Here is a 20,706-nt window from a genome sequence, read left to right on the forward strand (position 1 = left end):
CCGGGGATCCGCGAGCCGGGGCCGTGGCGGAGCCCGCCGTGCCGCGCCGCGACCGCGCGGGTTTCGGCGTAGTTTCGTCCGCGGCTTCGCAGTTCGCAGACGTTGCGGGGTTTGCTTTGCTTTTGTGTTTGTTTTCACCCTGCGACCTGACCTCACTTTAGCTCTTTCATTTATAAAATGCGCCCTAGAAAGCCCGGGGCCCCTTGTTTCTTGTTCTTACCTTTAAGTGAGGCATTCATCCTTCCCGCCTTTAAATTTCTGTGATTCTGACTCCAAGGATGTTGTTTCTGGAGGGAGGTTGTGGATTAAATGACTCAGGAAAAAGCAAAACCTGCGATGGTAACTGAATGTCTGGTTTCTTTAGAAATTTCATATTCTGAACTACACTGTGGAAGAGTTAGGTTGGTACGTGTAGGCCTTGGAGCCCCATCCACAAGTTGCTTTAAATTATGAGTCAATGTTACTATCCTTCGATTCAACGATTAGAGCTATCTTTTAGTATGAATAAAAACCATGGCTATGTGGACCTTCAAAGTTTAGACCCATTGTTGAGTTGAACAACAGCATTACAAGCGTTTGAAAGCCTCATAAACCATCTGTCCATCCACTTTCACACAAATTGGGAAACAGAGAAGAATACATGCCAAAACTGCGAGTGAGAATTCCTGACTGCACATGAAACCAGTAAACCCTACTGCACAGAACAAAGTATCTGAAAAACCCCAAGGGCTGTGCGGCTGCCATTTCACTGCTTTGGAAACTGAATCGTACAATTTTATAATTGAATTATCTGGTTCTTAAGATCGTCTAGAGTCTAAACTTTTCATTTTACTGATTAAGATCTAAAGCCCAGAGAGGGTAAGTTGCCTACCCAGTATTACCCAGCTTAATTGGAAACAAAGTCAGGATTCAAACGCAGACCTTCTGTCTCACATACTGCTCAGCGCTCAGCTTATACTTGACGCGCATACAGCTAGTTAGTATCAGAATGCTTGGCCTTTGAAGCTTTGCCTGTGTTATCCATGTGATCTATGAAATCAAACTTGGCATTAAGCAGGGAAGTGTTGCTGTCAGAGGCCGTTTGTCCCACTGTTTTCAAGAGCTCCTATTGTGTGGCCTACATCTCTCAGTCAGGGGTCATCTGCATGATCCAAGCAGTTCTGGCGAGAGCTTGGGAGCTGTTGTCCAACCAAGCACATTCATCCTCAGAGATGCCAAGGGCTGTGCCTGATTGTAAGAATTATGAAATCCCTGTCGTCCAGAAAATTGCAACATTATTGGGGAGGTAAATTACGAAGCACAAAATGGTAATTCCACATTAATAATCAAGGATTCAGTTGTAATTTCCAAGTGTTAAGTTGGAAAGTAATCCACCTAAATTAAGAAAAAACATCTTAGAGGCCACAACAATAACAACAAAAGGAAATTATCATTCAGATCGGTGTATGGGGAAAAGGTAAAACAAATTGTGTGAACAAAAATACTAAGAAGAAAATGGAGGAAAGTGAAGAGGACAGCAAACTAAGACAGGAGATTCATTTGAGAAACAACTGCAAAGCAAGCCAGAGTGACAGAGAGGAGGCTCACCCATGGAGGGTCTGAGTGTGAGCCTGGGAAATTTAGTTTAATAGAAAATCATTCTGGGTGGACTGGGGGCCGGAAGAGGGGAAAGAAAGAACAAAATTAAGAGATCAGGTCTAAAGAAGCAAGTGGAATTTTAAAAGAATTGCTGGACGTAATGCCACGGAGGGAAAGACTTGGATCCAGTGATTTATTCAGGGATCAAAGAAGAGTAAGAAACCCCAAGTAAAACAACCTGAGATTTAGGCGGGAGTCCGTAATAGCACACACGGTTCCTAGCACCTTCAGAAGGACGAGGACACCTCCCAGGGACGGCCTCTAAATGAACAGGAAGCAGACATCTTCCTCATCACATCCTCAGAGTGGTAGTTTACTGCTAAAGCATGATCAGGTCAGAAAGAAAACTCTCACCCTGTCCCTGGCGGTTGGGCCTGTGCTGCTGCTCTGTGGGCCAACCTACTTTTATTTCCATTCCAGCCCCAGTGATGTAAAGGTGCTCAGCGGTGAAGTACATGTTACAGTAGAAAATATCATTAAGAGTTTGATAAATGCAGACTAAATATTGCTCAGAACTCTGCTGGGTGTGGAAGACAGAAAAGAAAAAAGAGAAGTGTAAATTAGGCCTGTCATTTAAAAGCAATCTAGAGGAAAAGGGTCAATTTTTTTTAACAAACAGAAAATAATTTCTGTGACCAGTGAGAAAAATCTCTTGGACTATAAACTATAGGAATGTAGGTGAACAGATTAGAAGTGATATGATCCACAGAGTTTATCATTCAACAAATATTCGTTAATGATTAAGCTCTGTTCTAGGTACTACAGTAATAGTAGTAGTAGTTTCGTTGAACCCTAAGAAAGACTCAGATTTCATGTGTTTGACACTATAAAAAAGGCCATCCCAGCACTCAGGAGGCTGAGGCAGGAGGATCATTGCCAGTTCAAGGCCAGCCTGGGCTACAAAGTAACCTCAAGGCCAGCCTGAACTGCATAGTGAGACAAAGACAAAAAAAAAAAAGGCCGGAGGGAGTGTAAGGAGCAAGGAGGAGAGTGCAGGCAATGGAAACAGTAAAGTCATAGGTAGAAGCGCTTTTGAGGTCAGATTTAAGTATGGCCATTTGGAAGCTTAGTCACTCTTGCATTCCAGATTTGAATAAGGAAAGACTGGGACCCAGAAAATGAGCTGGAAGCCTATATGATACTATAGGCAGGAAGTGATGTGGAGTAGACACTGCTGGTGTCAAGATTGGCAAAGAAGCTGAAAATGTCAAGGAGACCGAGTGTTCGGTGTGTAGAGGTGGTAGGAGGTGTTGGCTGGAGAAAGTCTGTGGTATAAAATGCAGCATAAAGGTCGAGGAGATAAGCATTTCAAAAAGGTTCAGCTGCTTAACAACAAAAATGTCATATGTGACCTCCACGAGAAGGCCTCTGTGGAGCCGGGTGCCAAGAGGAAAAGAAGCGCAGGCATTAGACACTGACTGAAAGGATCACTACAACTCCGTGTTCAAAGCGCGTGTACCTCTTCAGGCCATTTACACTTTGGGATACTCTTGAATTTTTAGACCTATTTAAACAGTCCCATGTATGTGTAATTTTTTACTTATTTATTTATTTATTGTCTCCACAGTGAAGGGAAGACACGCTTAAAGTTTCAAAATATACCTGATATGTTTTTCTGGGCCCCAAATCAGTCATACCAATGAGTTCCTGTTCTAAATATAATCACAGAAAGTTCACTGTTCCTCTTGGAATCTGGCAAGAGCCTAACAAGAAAAATACTAAGACTAATATACAGTAATACTGTATCCATTATGGTTCCATTGCTACCATCTGTGAGGTCGGGCTCAAGTGGGTCATGAACATGACCTTGGACACGTCCTATGTTCTCATGGAACTCCAGATGGCCATTACTGAAGAAGGGGAATCACTCAGATCTGGACGTACAGGCTGGTGCTTCCAAAAAAGACAAGACAGTACCATTCTGTGAGGTGCCTAGGAACAGCCACCGTGACTTCCAGGGCTGTGTTTGTAGTCTGTTGCACTAGTTATGCTTTTGTTCAGCAAACTGCAAAACAAGGTTAGGGCAAGATTTCTTACTTTTCTTCCCTAGAAACACATTAAACTATTTTGGCAGACAACATGGGAGGAGAAATCTGAAGCTCCTTTATTTCTAGTGATGCCTCCTGAGCTTCCCAAGAAAAGCAAGCCTGATTCCACACATACATGTGCCTGCTTTTCCTAACTGCATAAGGCTGGGTGGTACAGCGTGTTATTTTCTTAGGTGTTACTGAAAGATAGAATGCTATTAGCACCCTTTTTTACTTGGAATATACTTCTTTTTGGGGTCCAGTGGTGGCAATTGATCTCTTAGGATGGTTTGAAAAGCTTTATTATATTCATTGAGAAAAAAATGTGTAAGTGATTCTAAAAGTAATCATGAAATTTACTTTATTTAATTTGCTGGCCCCAATGCTTTTCAAATCAGTAGTGACCAAGGATTCCTAGCATTAATGAACAATTACTGCAGTGCTGAAACCAACACAATATTTAACCCTAAAAGCCTTATTGTTATAGGTGCTGAAAGAGACCAAAAACCTCAGTAGCCCAGGAAGCATAAAATGTACTCTCTTTTGATGAAATGGTCTCTTTAAATTAGGCTTCAGCTATTTTAACACTATAATGTAAGGGAACTTGCTCGGCATTGTTACCTTCTGGCCTAGAGTCAGGAACATTTTGTACTGTGGTTCATCCCGTACCTTTTATCAAGAATAAACCCATGTTTTTGTTTAAAAACAAACAAAGCTCACATAATCTCTCCTCATGATTAGCCCTTCCAGTAATTATCTGTTGCTTAGAATCAGTGTCAGCCGACCAAGTTCAGATGGCAAAAACAAAAAAAACTGTTTGATCTTTAGTGATGTGATTTAGAAGACTGTGTGCATGGAAGGTACAGCTATGCACACACAGAGAACATATTTATCTAATTTGACTGCCAGTGATTTAATTAATGTTTGTCAAGCACTTTGAACATGAAAAGAACTATCTGAAAGCTGAGAGCTATTACTCATAGTCATTTTTCCTATCTGTTGAACTAAAATTAACATACAAATGTGATACTCTTATGGTATCTTTGAGAAAGATGCTCCTATTCTGAGAAACTCCTTGTCCTATACTTTTAGAAAGTCTCCTTAAAACTTCAAGGCTCTGGTTCCTGAAAGTCAGGCTTCAAGCTGGTTGGGTATCATCTGTCAGTAGAATCTGAAGCATACAGGCTGAATAACATGACAGCTTGGGGGAGTGTATGCACCTGTTAATTGAGAAGATGTTAACAGGGGCAAATCTAAAATAAGAATGCATACCACAACCTGATTTTCAGGAAGTTTCTGTGCATGTCTACACTTAAAATTACCCATATTAACATCTAATTTTTTCCGTCTAATTTTTGCTTCAAAGAATAATTACTAAGGCACAACACTTGGTAACTGAGGGGAAAGAAAAAAGGAGAAGACCTTATTTTAAAGCTTAGAGGAGAAGCAAACATGGTGTTTTCCATTATTGCTTTTACTCTAAGTCAAGTACAAGAATGACTGGCAAAAGCGGAAGAAAACCCAAGGAGGAAATAAAGAGTTTGGACAAAGGCCCTGATCTGACATTATTTTCCAAGTAGAGGTTTTAGCAACATTGCATTCATACCTACAAAGGGTTGGTGGAGCATTTGTCCCCCACCCCAGTACTAGAGGGCAGAATGGACTTCCTCGAGGAATAGAAAGGCTGACTCAAAAAAAGCACTGACCCTCTCACTATGATTACTGCTGAGATACATGGCCAACCCGCTATGACTTGTTTTTGAATTTTAGTTTCATTTCATTTACATTCCGGTCCCCTAGAGAGAATTCGTACTTGCTCCTTAGTGCAGAACCTCCTTGTATACCGTGCAACACACACACACACTGACAGAAAAACCCTGATTAAAGCACTTCTTCTACTAAACCAAACTTTACATGTGGCCTGGAAACCTGCCTTCACCTCAAGCTATCTGATGGTTTCACATTTAATAAAGTTTGAGGAAGGCTTTTAAAAGAATATTACCTCTTCTAACCATTCTTCTTAGCTCAGACCTTACTCACACCAAGCAGATACAGCAGGGACAGTGGTGTTCATCAAACGCTACTTGCCTTTCTTAACCATTTCCACCCTCTCATGCAATTAGGTTAAGGCCACATAACTGGTCCTGACAAATGGGTCTCAGGAGAAATAAGTTGTGTCATTTGTGGTCCTAGGTTCTTAAGAGCACTTTCTTCCCATCCTCCTGTGGTCCAGGAAGTCCCAATTTCCAGATGGTGTAGCTGTAAGAATGAAGCAACCCTGGATCCCTAGGAGCTGGGCTTAATGGCAAGTAGACCCTCAAGAGACTTCTTATGAGTGAGAAATAAATCTTTAAAAGTTTAAGAGCTGAGCAATATGGTGTTGTTAACTACCCTAGCATTGTGTAGCCTATCCTGACAAACACACTCTGATGTAGATACTTCTCTTTCACAGTGGGAAAAACAGTTTTTTAACATTTGGATCTTAAACAGGCAGCAGGGGAATAGTGGAATGAAAAAATGTGCAGTTTACGGAATAGATTAAGTAAAAATAGATGAATAAAAATCACAAATAGTACGGTGCATGGTAGAAAAAAGTTTCTTATGTAGCTCACTTCTGAATTTACTTTGTAGTTATCCTTTAAATTAAAAATATTAATGAATTCCTTAGCCAACTATATGCCTAGGAGAAAAAAAAAAGCTTTTGCCCTTGCCTTGCCTAGATCTTTTCTTTGTCCTAGTCATATATCATTAATATGTTTTCTGGATTCTCAGAGGGATATGTTCCGATAGCTGCTACCAGTCAGAGGTAAATTGATTACCTGTTTGTATTTGCTACTTCAAGTTCACTCCTCAGGTGAATCTACGAAGTACCTATGGCATTGACCACTTATGTTTCTAATCTGTTACTACACAGATGTATGGAATACTGAAACAAAAATATTTCCTCCCCTGAATGCTCAGTATTCGACCTTATACACTGGGCCCAACACTTATGGGGAGGGTCAGTCACCCAACTATGGTGGAGGGACAGAGTGATGGAAGAACAACTTGCACAGAGGCTAAATCCTTGGCAGGAATGTCACTGATCCATACTCTTTGTTTATCTACCTCCAAAGTATTCCCTCTGACAACAGAAGGCCAGCTGATGCCATTGGACAAGTTCAGAATCACTGAACACTGCAGATGTACGTAAAGAAAGGACAGGGAGAATCTTCCTTTCATGGGTTCCCAAGCACAGCAGAGATTATTTTGTCAGGTACTATGCCCACATTTACCAACCTTATAGCTGCCTCCAATTTTTTTTTGAACAAGAGGGGAAAAACTGAGCTAGTTAGAGTTTGCTTCCCCCAAGAGAAGAGTACAGTTAATAACATTTCTTGTGTTTTAACACATCACCTTTCCCTTAATTCACAGACCAAATACAGGAAAGAAAATCATGTACTGTTTTCTTTTTCCTGTTGGTTTCTCAATAATTCACTGAACAAATCCACAAACATTCCTGGAGTTGAGTAGAAGAATCATATGAAATAGACTCATTGAAATCTTTTTCAGTTCTATTTAATGTTTGTTTGTCCCCATTTTGAAATTAGGTCATGCTGCTTTTGTCCTATAGAAAAGAAGTTATGATTTAAGAAAACTTTACAAAAGGGAAGCCGATCTTGATATTATCAACTTCCCTCTTTTCTTTTAGCAAAATATTTGAGAAAATGCCAATTGGTGTCGCCTATCATCAGAACTTTTCAAGATTCCACTGCTTTGGAAAACCACCTTACCCTTTTTAACAGATAATGTTATATGTTAGGTTATATTCTCTTCTGGGTAGTTAGCACCTACATTTGTGTATGCATATTAAAATGGTAAGGCCATGTGAAATGTTTTGGATAAGATGACACAATAACTAACTTGATGCTCCATGTTTGGGGGCAGGGGAGGCGAGAAGGATATTGGATAAACTCAGGCACCCATATTCTTTCCCAGTGAGTGTTAACCAGGATGCTATTTTTGTCCAGACTGTCACAGGACAGTTTTGTAATTAGAAGATCCACTCTAAAATGGAAGTCTGAGGTTGATGAGGCAGAACCAGCTATGTTTTAAGGGGAAATTCTTATTAGTACAAAATATTGGAGGATAAACAAAATCAATTTTTATAGGAAGATTAACCAAATTGTTCATTATTGTAGTAAACATCACAAATATTGAGAGGATGGACTATATTAGAGCCAATATTAGCCACACCCAAGCAGGAGAATGAAGTACTATAGTGTACTTTGCGTGCATAGTTGTTCTCATTAGCATTCTCATAGTTTGGGCAGGGACTCATTTGATTCTATGTCACCTTTGTTGTTTTGGACTGGATGTTATTAGAAAGTAGAAACAATAAAAGTAAAATAGGATTTTACCAAGCTAGCTTTAGGTTTTTAAAAATACTTAAACATTGAGGGTAAAGCAAAAGGCTACTAGTGTTAGATAATGAGGTACCTTTAGCCTTACAGTAAGCTTGAACATTTGAAAAGTAATGTGTTCTCAAGGACATTTAGTTAGTTTTTTTGGTGTGGCTTAAATCTGATAAATTTTTTTTAAAGTAAAAGATACCCCCTCCCCCAAATACTCCCTTTCTTTGAATACATTTTTGTTGTTGTTGTTGTTTTTCTGGTAGCGGGAATTGAACTCACAACCTTACGCTTGCCAGGCAGGCACTGTGCCACTGAGCTAAATCCCCAGCCCCTCTTTGAACACATTTATCCCATCATTCTTGCCAGCTTGTGCCGCACTTCTGGAAGCCTTCCTTCACGAGTGTCTTTAGTTGCAATGTATTTTTGCCTCAATGTCCTAATCAATTCAGAATGCTTACCTTTCATGGCCATTTTGACTTTGGGGATGAGCCAGAAGTTGAATGGTGCCCAATACACTAAATTAGGTGGATGAGGGTACAACAAAATGTTTTTGATAGATATTGCAGTAAAGGTTTGATTAACAAGGTCTGAATAAACACTGAATGTTTATATCAAAAAATACATTACATTGCCTTTAATCCTCCTCAAAATATTAAAAAACACCCCTTGTTTGAACACACTTTTCCCATTGTTTTTCGCAAAGTCTTTTATTATATTTTTAAATGGTTAAGTAGTCACCATATTTTTTTATTTTTAAAATTTATTTTAAAAATAAAAGAAGGAAAACATATTAACAGACATCCATTTACAAAACAGCACAAGAACAATACAAGCAATACTGAATTACAGACAAAGTGGTAGGAAATTAACAATGGTTGTTGTATTACATATTGGTATCTTCAAGGTGGTTTCTCAGGAAAACAAATAGAGACATATTTTTAGCCACCCCTTGTAGTATTTTAGCTTTTAAAAAGATTGAGCAGACATCAACTGAGGTAAGCACAGGCTTCTCCCTTTCTATTTTGCATTTCTGCCATTTGGTTTTCCTTTAGGAGTGCATGTCCATGTTAGAGGAAGGACAGATTTCAAAGAAGGCGCTTAATGAAGTAATTTACTGACAGCAGGTCAGCACTAATAAGCAAATTTCAGGTAAATTACAAGACTGAGGAAACTACAACAGACGACTGAAAATCACTGCCCAAAGACGAAATTTTAAATTTTTTAAATAATAAAAGATCTAACTACAATGCAACATTATCCATACAAAGAAGAATTGACTTCTTAAATCTACTAGGTATTTTAAACATTTTATTTTGAAAATTCCCAAATATACACAAAGTAGAGAGACTGTTACTACTAGAAGTGGTCTTCATGAAGTTATTGACACATATGCAATACTTGTTTTAGGTTTTATTCCTCCTTGACGTTTTTATCATAGAAATACTGTTAAAGAAAATCCTGATGTTGAGTTATTTCAACTCTAAATACAGCAATATACCGCAAATATCAAAAACAATATCTTGTTATGTAATCTTGACATATTTTTACATTGTTAGTAATTAGTATTTTTAGTTTGATTTTTGTCTTTACAATGCCACTTCCTCATTTATAGCTCTGTGCATTAGCAAGAGAAATCCTTCTTTTGAAATAGTTTCTAGGATTGAACTAGGGGCCTCAAGCAAGCTTGGTATACACTTTACCACCAACTTACACTCCAGCTTTTAATTTTTTTTTCCTTTCTTGAAATAAGTTCTTGCTGTGCTGCTCAGGCTGGCCTCAAATTCCTAGACTGGAGCTCCTATATTCACACAGTCCTCCTACCTCAGCCTCCCAGGTACTGAGGCTATAAGCCCATGCCACCGTGTGCAGCCTCCCTATTCCTCTCCCTAGCATGGTGGGTTATTCAGAATCTTAATGCTATTGCTGAACTCTGCATTTCAATGGGCATGACATATGAAAATTAAGTTTAAATTTTGCTCAAGTTTCAAGGTTAGTGTGTAGAAATACTGTCATTTCTTTTAGAAAAATGAATCCATAATCTAGCTATGATGCCATTCAGTAATCTAATGGGTAATTTCTAGGACATTTCTCTTGGAATCCTTTGCAAACATAGAACACCAGTTTTGGCTGGATAAAGCTAATAAACAAAGACCCAAAATTTAAAAAGTAAATGACTGGAAAGAAAAGTTTAAACCATATTTTGAAAAGGGACAGGAATCAGATATGCTGGAAAAAGAGTTTTATAAAGCAGAAAATCCTGGGCTGCCTCTTCAGAGTACCACCAATGGATCAATCTGCTCTGTGTGTTTTCCAAAGTTGTACCTTTTTGCTGTTCTTAGAGTCTATGTCATATGCTCATCCTTTGGCCAAGGGTAGCCCTACCAAGGCCACACACAATGAGGGAGAGGTAGTTTCCTAAATAAAGGTTGGTATTTACATCAAAAGAGTGAGAATGAATGCCTCCTAAGCAGATTCAGTAGTAGGCAAGTTAAGAATACAGAGTTTGTCCTCTCTCCCATCAGTGGCTCTTATTCACTAGATCTTGCCAGCGGTCCACTGGACACCCAACTCTCTCACCAGCCCTGGCTTTTTGTCTTTTCTATATCTGTGCATTACTGTTAGGAACTGTTATTCTTATTAACTCTTATTACTCCTTCATTAGAAATCAGTGTTCCACATGCCTGCAATGTCCAAGCTCTCAGATTGATGGGAGCATGAAATACCATCTTGCTGCCTTTTTAAAACTGTTACAAGGCCAGAATATGCTCTGTTTTACAACTCTCCATTTCCTTTTTTGGATCTCACTTTTGCTCACTTATCAACTTTCCTTTCAGATCATTATTTTAATAAATAATATTAATTTCATAGCCTGGGTTCTTTCTTCTGCCGTTACTGCCAGAATAGCCCTCTTCCATACATTCACAGACAGTATTCATACACCATATTTGAACACCAGTTCTGTCAATAGCGTGGCACAAGGAAGGCATACAATGAATGCTGGAATTCAAGTGGGCTATGAGAAGATTAATACTCTGGGAACTAGCCACATCATGGAAGTGGTACTGGTGTAAATGATAAAGCATATTTTTTCTTTAAGGCAAATATTACAATCAGCATACACGAGGATAAAAGGAAGTAAAATTGTTTATACACCAGTCCTATTTCTCAGTGAGCTAGTTTCTCTTATCTGAGAAATGCATTTGGAGAAAATTCTTACATACCAGTTCCCCCACAGTGTGTAATACTTTGTAGTGATCCTACCTTGGTTTGTAAGAGCTGTAGTAATATTTTATATGAATATGGGATAATATTTATGCAGACTTTATAGTAGGATGAGATTTGACTAGTCAGAATATACTACTCAGGAATCAAAAGCTAAGCAGGAACCAGTTGCTAAGGTAGATGGCCGACAGAGAAGAAGGGAAATTATGGTCTTAGAAGTGCCACATTACATCCAAAACTTAGATCAATAATCTTACCTTATGATATGTCTGTCTCACATTGTAACCGCATATAATAGCTTTAAGCAAGCTTTCTTCTGGCTGATCCAATTGTACCCTGCTGGAGTTCCCACATCTCTTCAGATAAAGCTTACCTTCAATTTATTCACTTGCCAACAAGGCTAGACTGGGCCCGGATGTTACCCTTCCCTCATCAGTGTTCAGTGGGTCAACATCAACCATCTAATTGTATATAATGCCAACTGTCTCCATTTTTTCAAGTTTTCTGGTCTACCAGCCTCAGAGTGGGGATAAAATTGGGCTCAGAAGAGTGGACATGAAGAAGAGACTTACAGGGAAGCAACAGCCCTTGGTAAATTTACTTCTTTCTATCCCTTGAGAAGTCTCAAAGTGAAAACAAGATATACCTAAGGAAACAGAAGTGAGCATTAGTTGGTGGATAAGTACTTCCTATCTAAGCCCAGAACAGAAGTCACTGTTTAGATGTTAATTTTTGCAATATCATCCTTTCCTGGTTCTCCGGCTTCTTCACCTTTTCCTTTGTAGGAAATCTACACCTTCTGTTCCGTGTGTGAAAGCCTTCTTCAGGGTTTAGTCCCTATTCATTTTGCGCAGTACTTCCCACACATACGCATTCTACTTAATTGATCTTAGATGCCTATCTCAATCATGACAATCTACCTTCCACATTTTTTTAAAACTAGGTTGTCATTATCTATGTCTTAGCTTAGGATTTCATCATTTATTTCCTGGCCAATTGGAATGATCTTTTAACTTTTTCCCTCCCAACAGTTGGGAGAAACAGTTTTCCAGAAAAATCTTTCCAGCATGCAAATCTGCTTATATTCTTTCTGTAACTAAGCCCTTTCTGTTCTACAGTAAGTGTCCATGGTGTACTCTCTGTCTCCGCCTTCCCAACACCAGCATGACCTTAAAACCCAGCTCATAACAAATAAGTTCACTTTCTTTACTTGCTTCTGCATGGACAGTTCTGAGCCTTTGACTATGCAGTTTCTCACACCAGCTCCCCTGTCGCCCAGGTAACATTAATTCACTCCTCTGACAACACCAAGGCTCTCTCCTTTGGAAAGGCATTCATGATTTCACCAGACTACACAAAACTGTCAGAGTAACTCACTAGTATTTCTATTATAATGCTTATTACATTGCTATATCTGTCTGCTGATATGCCCATTTTTCTCATTGCAATGGAAGCCACTCAAATAAAGGAATTGTATGATTTCTTCAATTTAGTATTCTTGATAACTAGCATGGAATTTGGAGTACTGCGGGGGCATTGTTTAAATTAGTGAATGAGGACATGATAGAGAAAACCTATTCTACAGTGTAAAAATTCATTAAGCCTAAGCATACAAAAACAGAGTCCTAATATGGACTTGTCTGTTTGCAAATCACATAAATGCAACTTAAGTTAGCTCAGGATAAAGGAGGATTTATTGGAAAGACACTGGAATATCTCAGGTAATTGAAAAAAGAATTCATCAACAAAACAGTGAAAAAAAAGTCTGGAAAGCAGTGTAGCCTGCAGAATACCTCAAATGCTTATTTGTGTATCAGGTATCTCCTCTGGCTATCTCTGTTCTTTCTCCCTGTAAACCTTTCTCCGATTCAGTAGTTCTTCCCACTAGCTGCATATTAGAATCACCTAAGGGAGTTCTAAAGAAATGTTGGTATGTGGGGCCCGTCCCAGAGCACGTTGATTAGAACTTCTGGGGATTGGTGCCAGGGTATGTTTTTCCCAAGATGATTCTAATGTGCAGCTCAAGGAGAGATCTACCATTCCTTGGGCTAGGAGACAGGAAAGCCAGATCTGAAATCCCTGGGTTTCAGATCTCATTCCCACAGCCTCTCCCTCAGGCTAAAAACAGATTCACTGTCATGTCTCTTCTAAAAAATTCTCCAGGAAGGACTCCTTTTGAGTTGGGCTGGGTCTAGGAGCTGTCCCAGGAGCCATCAGTAAAGATCAAGTGTGTGGGGATCACATTAAATATGGCAACTCAGGGTGACCAGTAGGCTCAAGTATGTACCATTTGAAATAGTACTCACTCCAAAAATTGAACCTAGTGCTTCTAGAAGGAGACAGTTGAAACTACAAAACAATATGTGATGCATGTGTATTGAAATCATATTTACAACAAAATTTAAATTCATTAGGCAATAAACATTTGCTTGTTGTACAAATGAATAATACATTATGAATTATATAACTATTATGTGTACCTTAGAATTTAGGTATAAATAAGAAGCATTTAACATAAATGATGGAATTAGTATTACTATGACCTAATCCTATGAAGTTTTTAAAAAAATGTCTATAAGCAATGTCAGTGTCACAAAGTTTTCTTTGCTGGTTTATTTAATGTTGGTTCAGTCTAGTCCTCTTTATGCACAGAGATAAATGCAGGCCTACTTTCACCCTATGATTCAAAGTGCCTAGTGCCAGGTCGAGAGAAAAAAAGAAGGCTGGAGAATGGGAGTGAACTTTGAACTCTAGCATTGGGGCATCTTGGAAGTCCCTGGAATTAACAGGAAGGGAAGGACGTTTCTAGTTGTGCTCAGGCAGTAAGACAAAAACTAAGGACAAGCTAGAGGAAAGGAATTTGCCAGCAGGCAGATCTATACTTGGGTAGAGAAGGTGCCACATTCCAGGGCTGATATTAGAAAAAGCCAGAGGTGTCTAGACACTCCTGTCTGCCCCTAATGCCTCCCCGTGGAGCAGGGAACTGAGAACTGTCTGGAAGAGAGACAACAGCATACGCCACCTCTTACAACCTCTTCAATATTTCATTTTACATTTAAAATTTAAATATAAATAGCAGATTTTATTGTTAATGGTTTTGCTAGGAAAAAGAACTGGAAAAGACTCGCTTTTCACTTTATTTATCTCTATGTTTTTAATTGTTGTATAATGATTGGCATAACGAATTTATTTTCAAAATCTGATATAGTTATCTTGATAAAATAAAGTACATTGATTCTGTTCTAATAAGGAAAACAGCCCACTAGAAGGATACAGAACTAACGCTCGGTACAATTTTGACCCTTTTTTCCTGGAAGAACCTGAGAGATTACAAGAAAAGGGCATGTGAACTGGGAGAGAACTTCAGTGGGAGAAATCTGGAGGTGGATTTCAGCTTGTACATCTTTGTTTTCCCTTAAGCAGGCAGAATGGGCCTTGTTACCTTCAAACTAGCTTTGAAAAATAAAAGCTATTTAGGTATTTCACGCAGTTTACAGGAAACACTGAATTTCAGTCCCCTGTGGAGAGTTCCCTGGGGATAAAAACAAAACTTTCTCAGTAAAAGACTGGCACCATGTAAAAAAAGTATTCCTGCCTCTTTTCCTATAGATCTCTCCTGGACCCAAGGCAAGGGTAAGGTAGACTATTATTATTTGTACTGTAATGCAGAAGATCCACTGTGGGAATTTAAATTCTACTGTGTGTTTTAAAAATGATTATAAAAAGGCATTTAGGTACAGCAGGGCTGGTGCTTCTTTTATAAAGGTTTAAGCAAATAAGCAAACAAACGACTGGCCTGTTGTTATTTAACATGTGTCCCTAAGGCCCAATACTTCCTCTGGATACACACATATGAGCTTCTCAGCTTCAGAGAGTCGTGACTCACAGCTGAGGGCAGAGTTTTAGCCCTTTGAATTCCTGCAACAGGGCTTTCAGGAAACACACACACACACACACACACACACACACACACACACACACACACACACGGCAGGGGGAATCTTGAGTTTTGCTCAAAACCAAGTTACTGAAGACTATAATTCTTTACATCTGCTCAATCATCCTGCCCAAGAAGGTGTTTCTCGCCCATCTCCACCAAAGTGCAAGCCATATTGCTGAGAGTCCCACATCTGAAGAGGCAGATGATTTAGCAAACACCTTCCCACAGATATTTTTAAGGTGCTTGTCTACTTCAGGAGTGAAGTGTTCTTTCCAACTGCTCTCCTTTTTGTCCAAGTGCCAGTTCCACTTCTAACATTGTTCTTCTTAGGTTGCTGGGAGGCAAAGCATAGGCAGAGAAAATACAGTTGTGCAGAGGAAGGAAGGGTCAGGGGTAAGGAAGACCTAGGGAGTGGGGTTGGGGAGGGGACAGATTTCGAAAACCTGGAGGAAAAGAATGGAGGGAGAGACAAAACAAGAACATTCGGGAGAAGAAACTAGGGAGATAAGGAGTTCAAGGGAGAAACATGAATACAAAAGAACAAGAATGTATAGCTAACCAGAGTAAACACCAAACAGGAAAGCATTCTCCTTTTCTTTTAGAAAAAGGTATTTCACTTTGTATGTTTTTGCCAGTGAAAGTGGACAACAACTATCTTGGACTTGTTTGGTGATTGTAATCTCAGGTCTGTCACTCTTGTTACACTAGGTGCATTCAAAAGGAAGACAGAAAAATATATATGATAATCGTTTCCACTTAACTAATGTTTACTTCTAGCAGGTAAGTATAGGTAGCAGTGCAGGGATGACCTCTGCTTCCTGTACCCTGACATGCAAAAGGCTCTCCTAATACTCCACATTCCAACTGAAGAGGAACATTGAAATCACTAATGAAGCTGCTGTATTTATGAATATTAATGAATAAAAACTGCTTGGATGGTTCACCTTAAAAATACATTATCAAATTATTACATTGTACCTCATAAATTTGTACAATTGAGATAATGCTATGGTCTACAGATGGAGCTTACTGGTAGAGCACTTGCTTAGCATGTACAAGGCCCTGGGTTCAATCCCTAGCACCACAATAATAATAACAATAATAATAATAATAACAATAATAATAAATCACACATTCCCTCAAACCATCTGAAGCAATTTTTAAAAGTAGTGTCACTATACCTGCTCTTTGCCCACATTTTTCTTGAGCAACTTTTAATGACTTTTATTATAAAATTATATTATGAAATGTCAGCAAATATAATCATTAACTTCATTTTTTTCTAGATCAAAATTGAAACTATTTTATTTACTATGTTTGTTGTAATTACATAATTAGTGGGTTAAGTAAATGGAGAAAATTTTAAAAATTAGTTTCATTTGAGCACCAATTATAAGTAAATCTATAGTCTTATAAGAATCGTGAAAGTGTATTATCTTTCATTTATTAAGTTTTCAAGATTTGGGCGCTTGGTTTTACACTTGATCTTAGCCGAAAGGCCCAGAAGCAATGGGCACTATGTTTTTAAAACACAGTCGACCTTGTTTCTTCTAAGTAACCCCAGCAAAATGTGGCTTGCTCATTCATTCTTCTAACCAATATTCATTCTCTGTCTCAGGAACTTGAAATACAAAACAGAAAAAGACATCATGAGGTTTGCAATTTGGTGGGAGGAGAAAAATTAATCCGTGATCCTGAACCACACATTAGCGAATGGAAGAGCTAATCCTTGAGGCAGATGTGTAAGAATGGTGAAAGTTGGTATAAGAAAGAAGGAAAGAAAGAAAGAAAGAAAGAAAGAAAGAAAGAAAGAAAGAAAGAAAGAAAGATGGAAAAGCAGAAGAAGATGACACAGGCATTCCAAGAAAAAACTGGATGTAAAAAGCAGAAAGGCAAATGAAGTAGAAAAGGTAGTGGGAGATGACAGTGAGAAACAGGGCAAGATTGAGACAGGAGTTTGTAGGGAAGTGGCTGCACCTTGAGACCCTAATGCTAAGTGAAATAGATCAGATACACAAGCTTAACTACCACATGGTTTCTCTTGTATAGGTTTCTCTTGTATAGGACAATAGGAAGTAGGGTGACAGATCTGCCTCAAACGGGACAAGGTGCAAGAGATGGAGGGAGGGAGAAGGAGGGGAAGGGGGTAGAAAAAGTCACTAAGATGTGTTATGCACATATCCCAACTCCCCACAAGGAACATTATGTACTGATACAAAGTGATTTTTACACTTAGCAAAGTTATTTGAAGTTGATTCTGAATCACGCATAGAACCGCTGAACCTTTAGAAATTCTACTTATCTGAACAGATATCTGTATTAGAGAGTTTATCGGAGCAGAGTGGATTAGAAAGGACTAGACTCAAAGCAAAGAGTCCTGCTGGGAGGCTTAGTAATCCAGGAAGATGCTGGTCTCCCTGGAGGGTGACTGTGGGGATAAAAGGTCATATCCACCCTTGAGTACACGTAAGTGTCAAGAAACAGACTGAATGTTAGGGATGAGCAAGGATGAAAAGATGACTTCCAATTTTCAGGCTTGTACATCTGAGTGGATGGCAGTACATTCAGCCAAATGTGAAGCCCCAGACTAAGAGCAAGGTTAAGAGGAAGCCATTTGTCCAGTGAATCAAAAGAGACTAGTCCATAGATAGCAGAGCATGAGCAGGACTTGCAGAGAGAGCGGTGCTGTCAAAGGAGCCTAGAGGGGAACGGAGAGAGTGGCTAAAAACAAGGGAAAGTAGCATCACAAAAAGAGGGGAAAGAGAGGGTTTCCAGAAGGTTGATATGGCAAACAGTGGCTCGTGCTACAGAGAGGTGAGGTAAGGTAAGAATGGAACAACAGCCAGTGAAGTGGTTATGAAGGTGAGGACTAGGATACAGGTTATTCTTTTAAGAAGTTTCACCTATCAAAGCTAAGAGACATGCAAGGTAGGTAAGAGATTTACCATCATCATCAACCTGTCTTCTTCCTTATCATCACCATGACAACCACTAAGATCGGGAATGATATAAGCACATTTGTGTGGACAAAAGTAAGCAGAATAGGAAGGACTAAAGATTCAGGCAATGGAGAGAACGATGGATGAAACAGCGCTTCTGAGAGGAAAGTAAGGAGTAATGTGCATTTTTCCAGCAGCACATGCAGCAACAGGAGGCACAATTTCATGGTACGTCTAGGAGATGCCATTCAAATGGATTAAAACATAAATAGCACCTCCAGGGTTGTAGTACAGTTGGCAACCCTGGAAATGCAAAGCACGCATGTAGAATCTCTCACTGCACCTTTCTACCCTTATCTGAGTGATGTGACAACTACCTCTAACCCACTGAAGCTCTCGATTGTGAAACCAAGGTTGACTGTAGGTGCCCACACTCCTATGTGAACAGCAACAACTAACAAAGAAATACAGCTAAGTATTCTGTTTTACCAACCCAATTCTAGTTGCCATCCCACATACATTTTTGAGCACTTTTTATATCCAGCTGAATGCTATGCTAGTCTTTTGTGAATGCAGAAAGATACTAAACAATAAGCAAACTCATTATAGTCCTATTTGACAGAAAATCTACTCAAACAAAACTATTAGGAGATACTGCCAAATAAGAAGAGAGAAAAAAATGCTTAAGTTTAGAGGGGTTTCATATAACTGAGAGGAAAGGAACTGTAAGATCGTCTCTAGTGATTTTCAAACTGTGTTTCCTAGAACCGTGGGCCTTTGTGGCATGCTTCAGGAGTTCTACAAAGAAGGATGTGTTGTCTGCCAAGCACTGAAGGTTTACATTGATTCAGGAGACTCACTTGTCAATGTTTGTAATAACCAAAAATTACGAACAACTGAAATTTCTTTCAACAAATGTCTGTGCAAATAAATTATGGGGCCTTCATACAATGAAATACTAAATAGCTGTTTTTTAAAAAGAGAAAGAAATCTATATGTGTTGTTTGGGAAAGACCTCAAAGATCTATAATTAAGTGTAAAATATAAGTTTCAGAAAAATATGCATGGCATAATCCCATTTCTGTAAAAAAAAGAGATATAATTATGTGTGTGCATGTGTGTGTAGCTTGTATATATTTTAATTATTTTTAGAAAGACACAGAGTATTGAGAATTTTATGTCAGTAGTGGGACTGGAAGTGGTATAGAAAGCAAAGGGAAAATTATTGATTTAATCCAAACTCCTCAATCTTTTGATAGAAAACAGAGATTCAGGAATACCGTGACTTAGCCATACAGCTAACATTAGTCAAATCCTGAAACATAAATCCAATTTTTGATTTCTTGTTTTCTTCTCTTCATGTCTCAGGAAAAGAACACTATGGACAGGAATGGGTTGCAAGAGAACTGCTTCCTTTTCAGCTGTACTTCCTACATGGCCTCTACCCTTGTTTGCTACAATAGATTATCATTCTCTCTCTCCCTATCCTATACATAGCTAGCTTTCCTCTCTCCCTAATATGTGCAGCTTCACTAATCAGGCAGCAGTACTGAAAGCATCTATTGCTTGTTGTACAAAATAGAGTTTTACTTCTTGCAGGACCGTCTGTCCCCACTTCAGGGAACAGGGTAGACTCTGGGAAGCAGGCATAGTAAACATTGGTTCAATTGAAATGCATGTTGTATTTGTAAATTTTGGAGGGTAGTGGTTCCCACATTTATAAATAGGGATAATTACATAAGACTTTCGTTTTAGTCTGGGTTACCATGAGAATAGAATATCATTAAAGATATGAAGGTGCTACCTAGTTCCTTTACTAAGTAATTTTGGTGAAGTCAAAATCCATGTTGTGTACATTTTAGTGTGAGAACTTGGGCAAACTGTGTGCCTCAGCCTCTGTAACGATCGGTTTCTTCCTTCGTTAAATGAGAAGTAGAGTAACACTCAACTCCTCAAGGTATCATCTGGAGTAAATGAGGTGGTGGCTGGGAAGTGTTTCACTTAGTGGTGCTGCATGAAGCACTCAGAGTCAGTTGTTACTGCTTTTCTTGTTAGATTCTGAAAACATTGGAAGTAAGTGGGTTAATGTAGCTGTCATTTTAGCAACATTGGTATCAGCACTGACTCTTTTGATTTTAAGAAAACCAAGAAATTCATTTTTCAAGAGATAAAACTATCACTTCTATTCATTTGTATAATTTTTTTTTCAATTGAGCAGCCACTGCATGTGAGGCTCCAGGCTAGGTCTGGAGAGGGAGGGATGAAGATGACATGGTCCTGCACTCATGATGTGGAGTCCAGGGGGGCTTACCTGTCATTTTCAAACAAATGCGAAAGCTCCTGTCACAGGCAAAACTGATAGTACTCACTGTATGTATATAGACAGTAAAGGATAGGCAGCAGTGATTCATTCATAGGCTGGCAAAATGAAATGAATGATACAGCTCAGGTGCTCTCAAACTTTTTCATCATGGGATCCTTTTATATCCTTAAAACTGAACAATTTTTCAAACAAGCTGTCAAAATAAAGGATGTAGTTATTGTTG

General features: G+C 38.9%; 1 protein-coding gene and 1 long non-coding RNA gene across 2 annotated transcripts in view; one reads left to right on the plus strand and one right to left on the minus strand.

Moving 5' to 3' along the window:
• The window catches only part of Gtdc1 (glycosyltransferase-like domain containing 1), a 367,853-nt gene extending 367,540 nt beyond the window's left edge, over window positions 1-313 (minus strand). The window contains exon 1 of the mRNA XM_013517454.1: window positions 221-313. The gene's annotated coding sequence lies outside the window, so the exon portion shown is untranslated. The remainder of the gene's footprint in view (window positions 1-220) is intronic.
• Window positions 1-20,706, plus strand: part of LOC106149228 — a 49,680-nt gene that overhangs the window by 1,371 nt on the left and 27,603 nt on the right. The window lies entirely within an intron of this gene.

The sequence above is a fragment of the Chinchilla lanigera genome, unplaced genomic scaffold (assembly GCF_000276665.1).
Source record: "Chinchilla lanigera isolate Chin_1 unplaced genomic scaffold, ChiLan1.0 scaffold00039, whole genome shotgun sequence".
Taxonomy (NCBI): domain Eukaryota; kingdom Metazoa; phylum Chordata; class Mammalia; order Rodentia; family Chinchillidae; genus Chinchilla; species Chinchilla lanigera.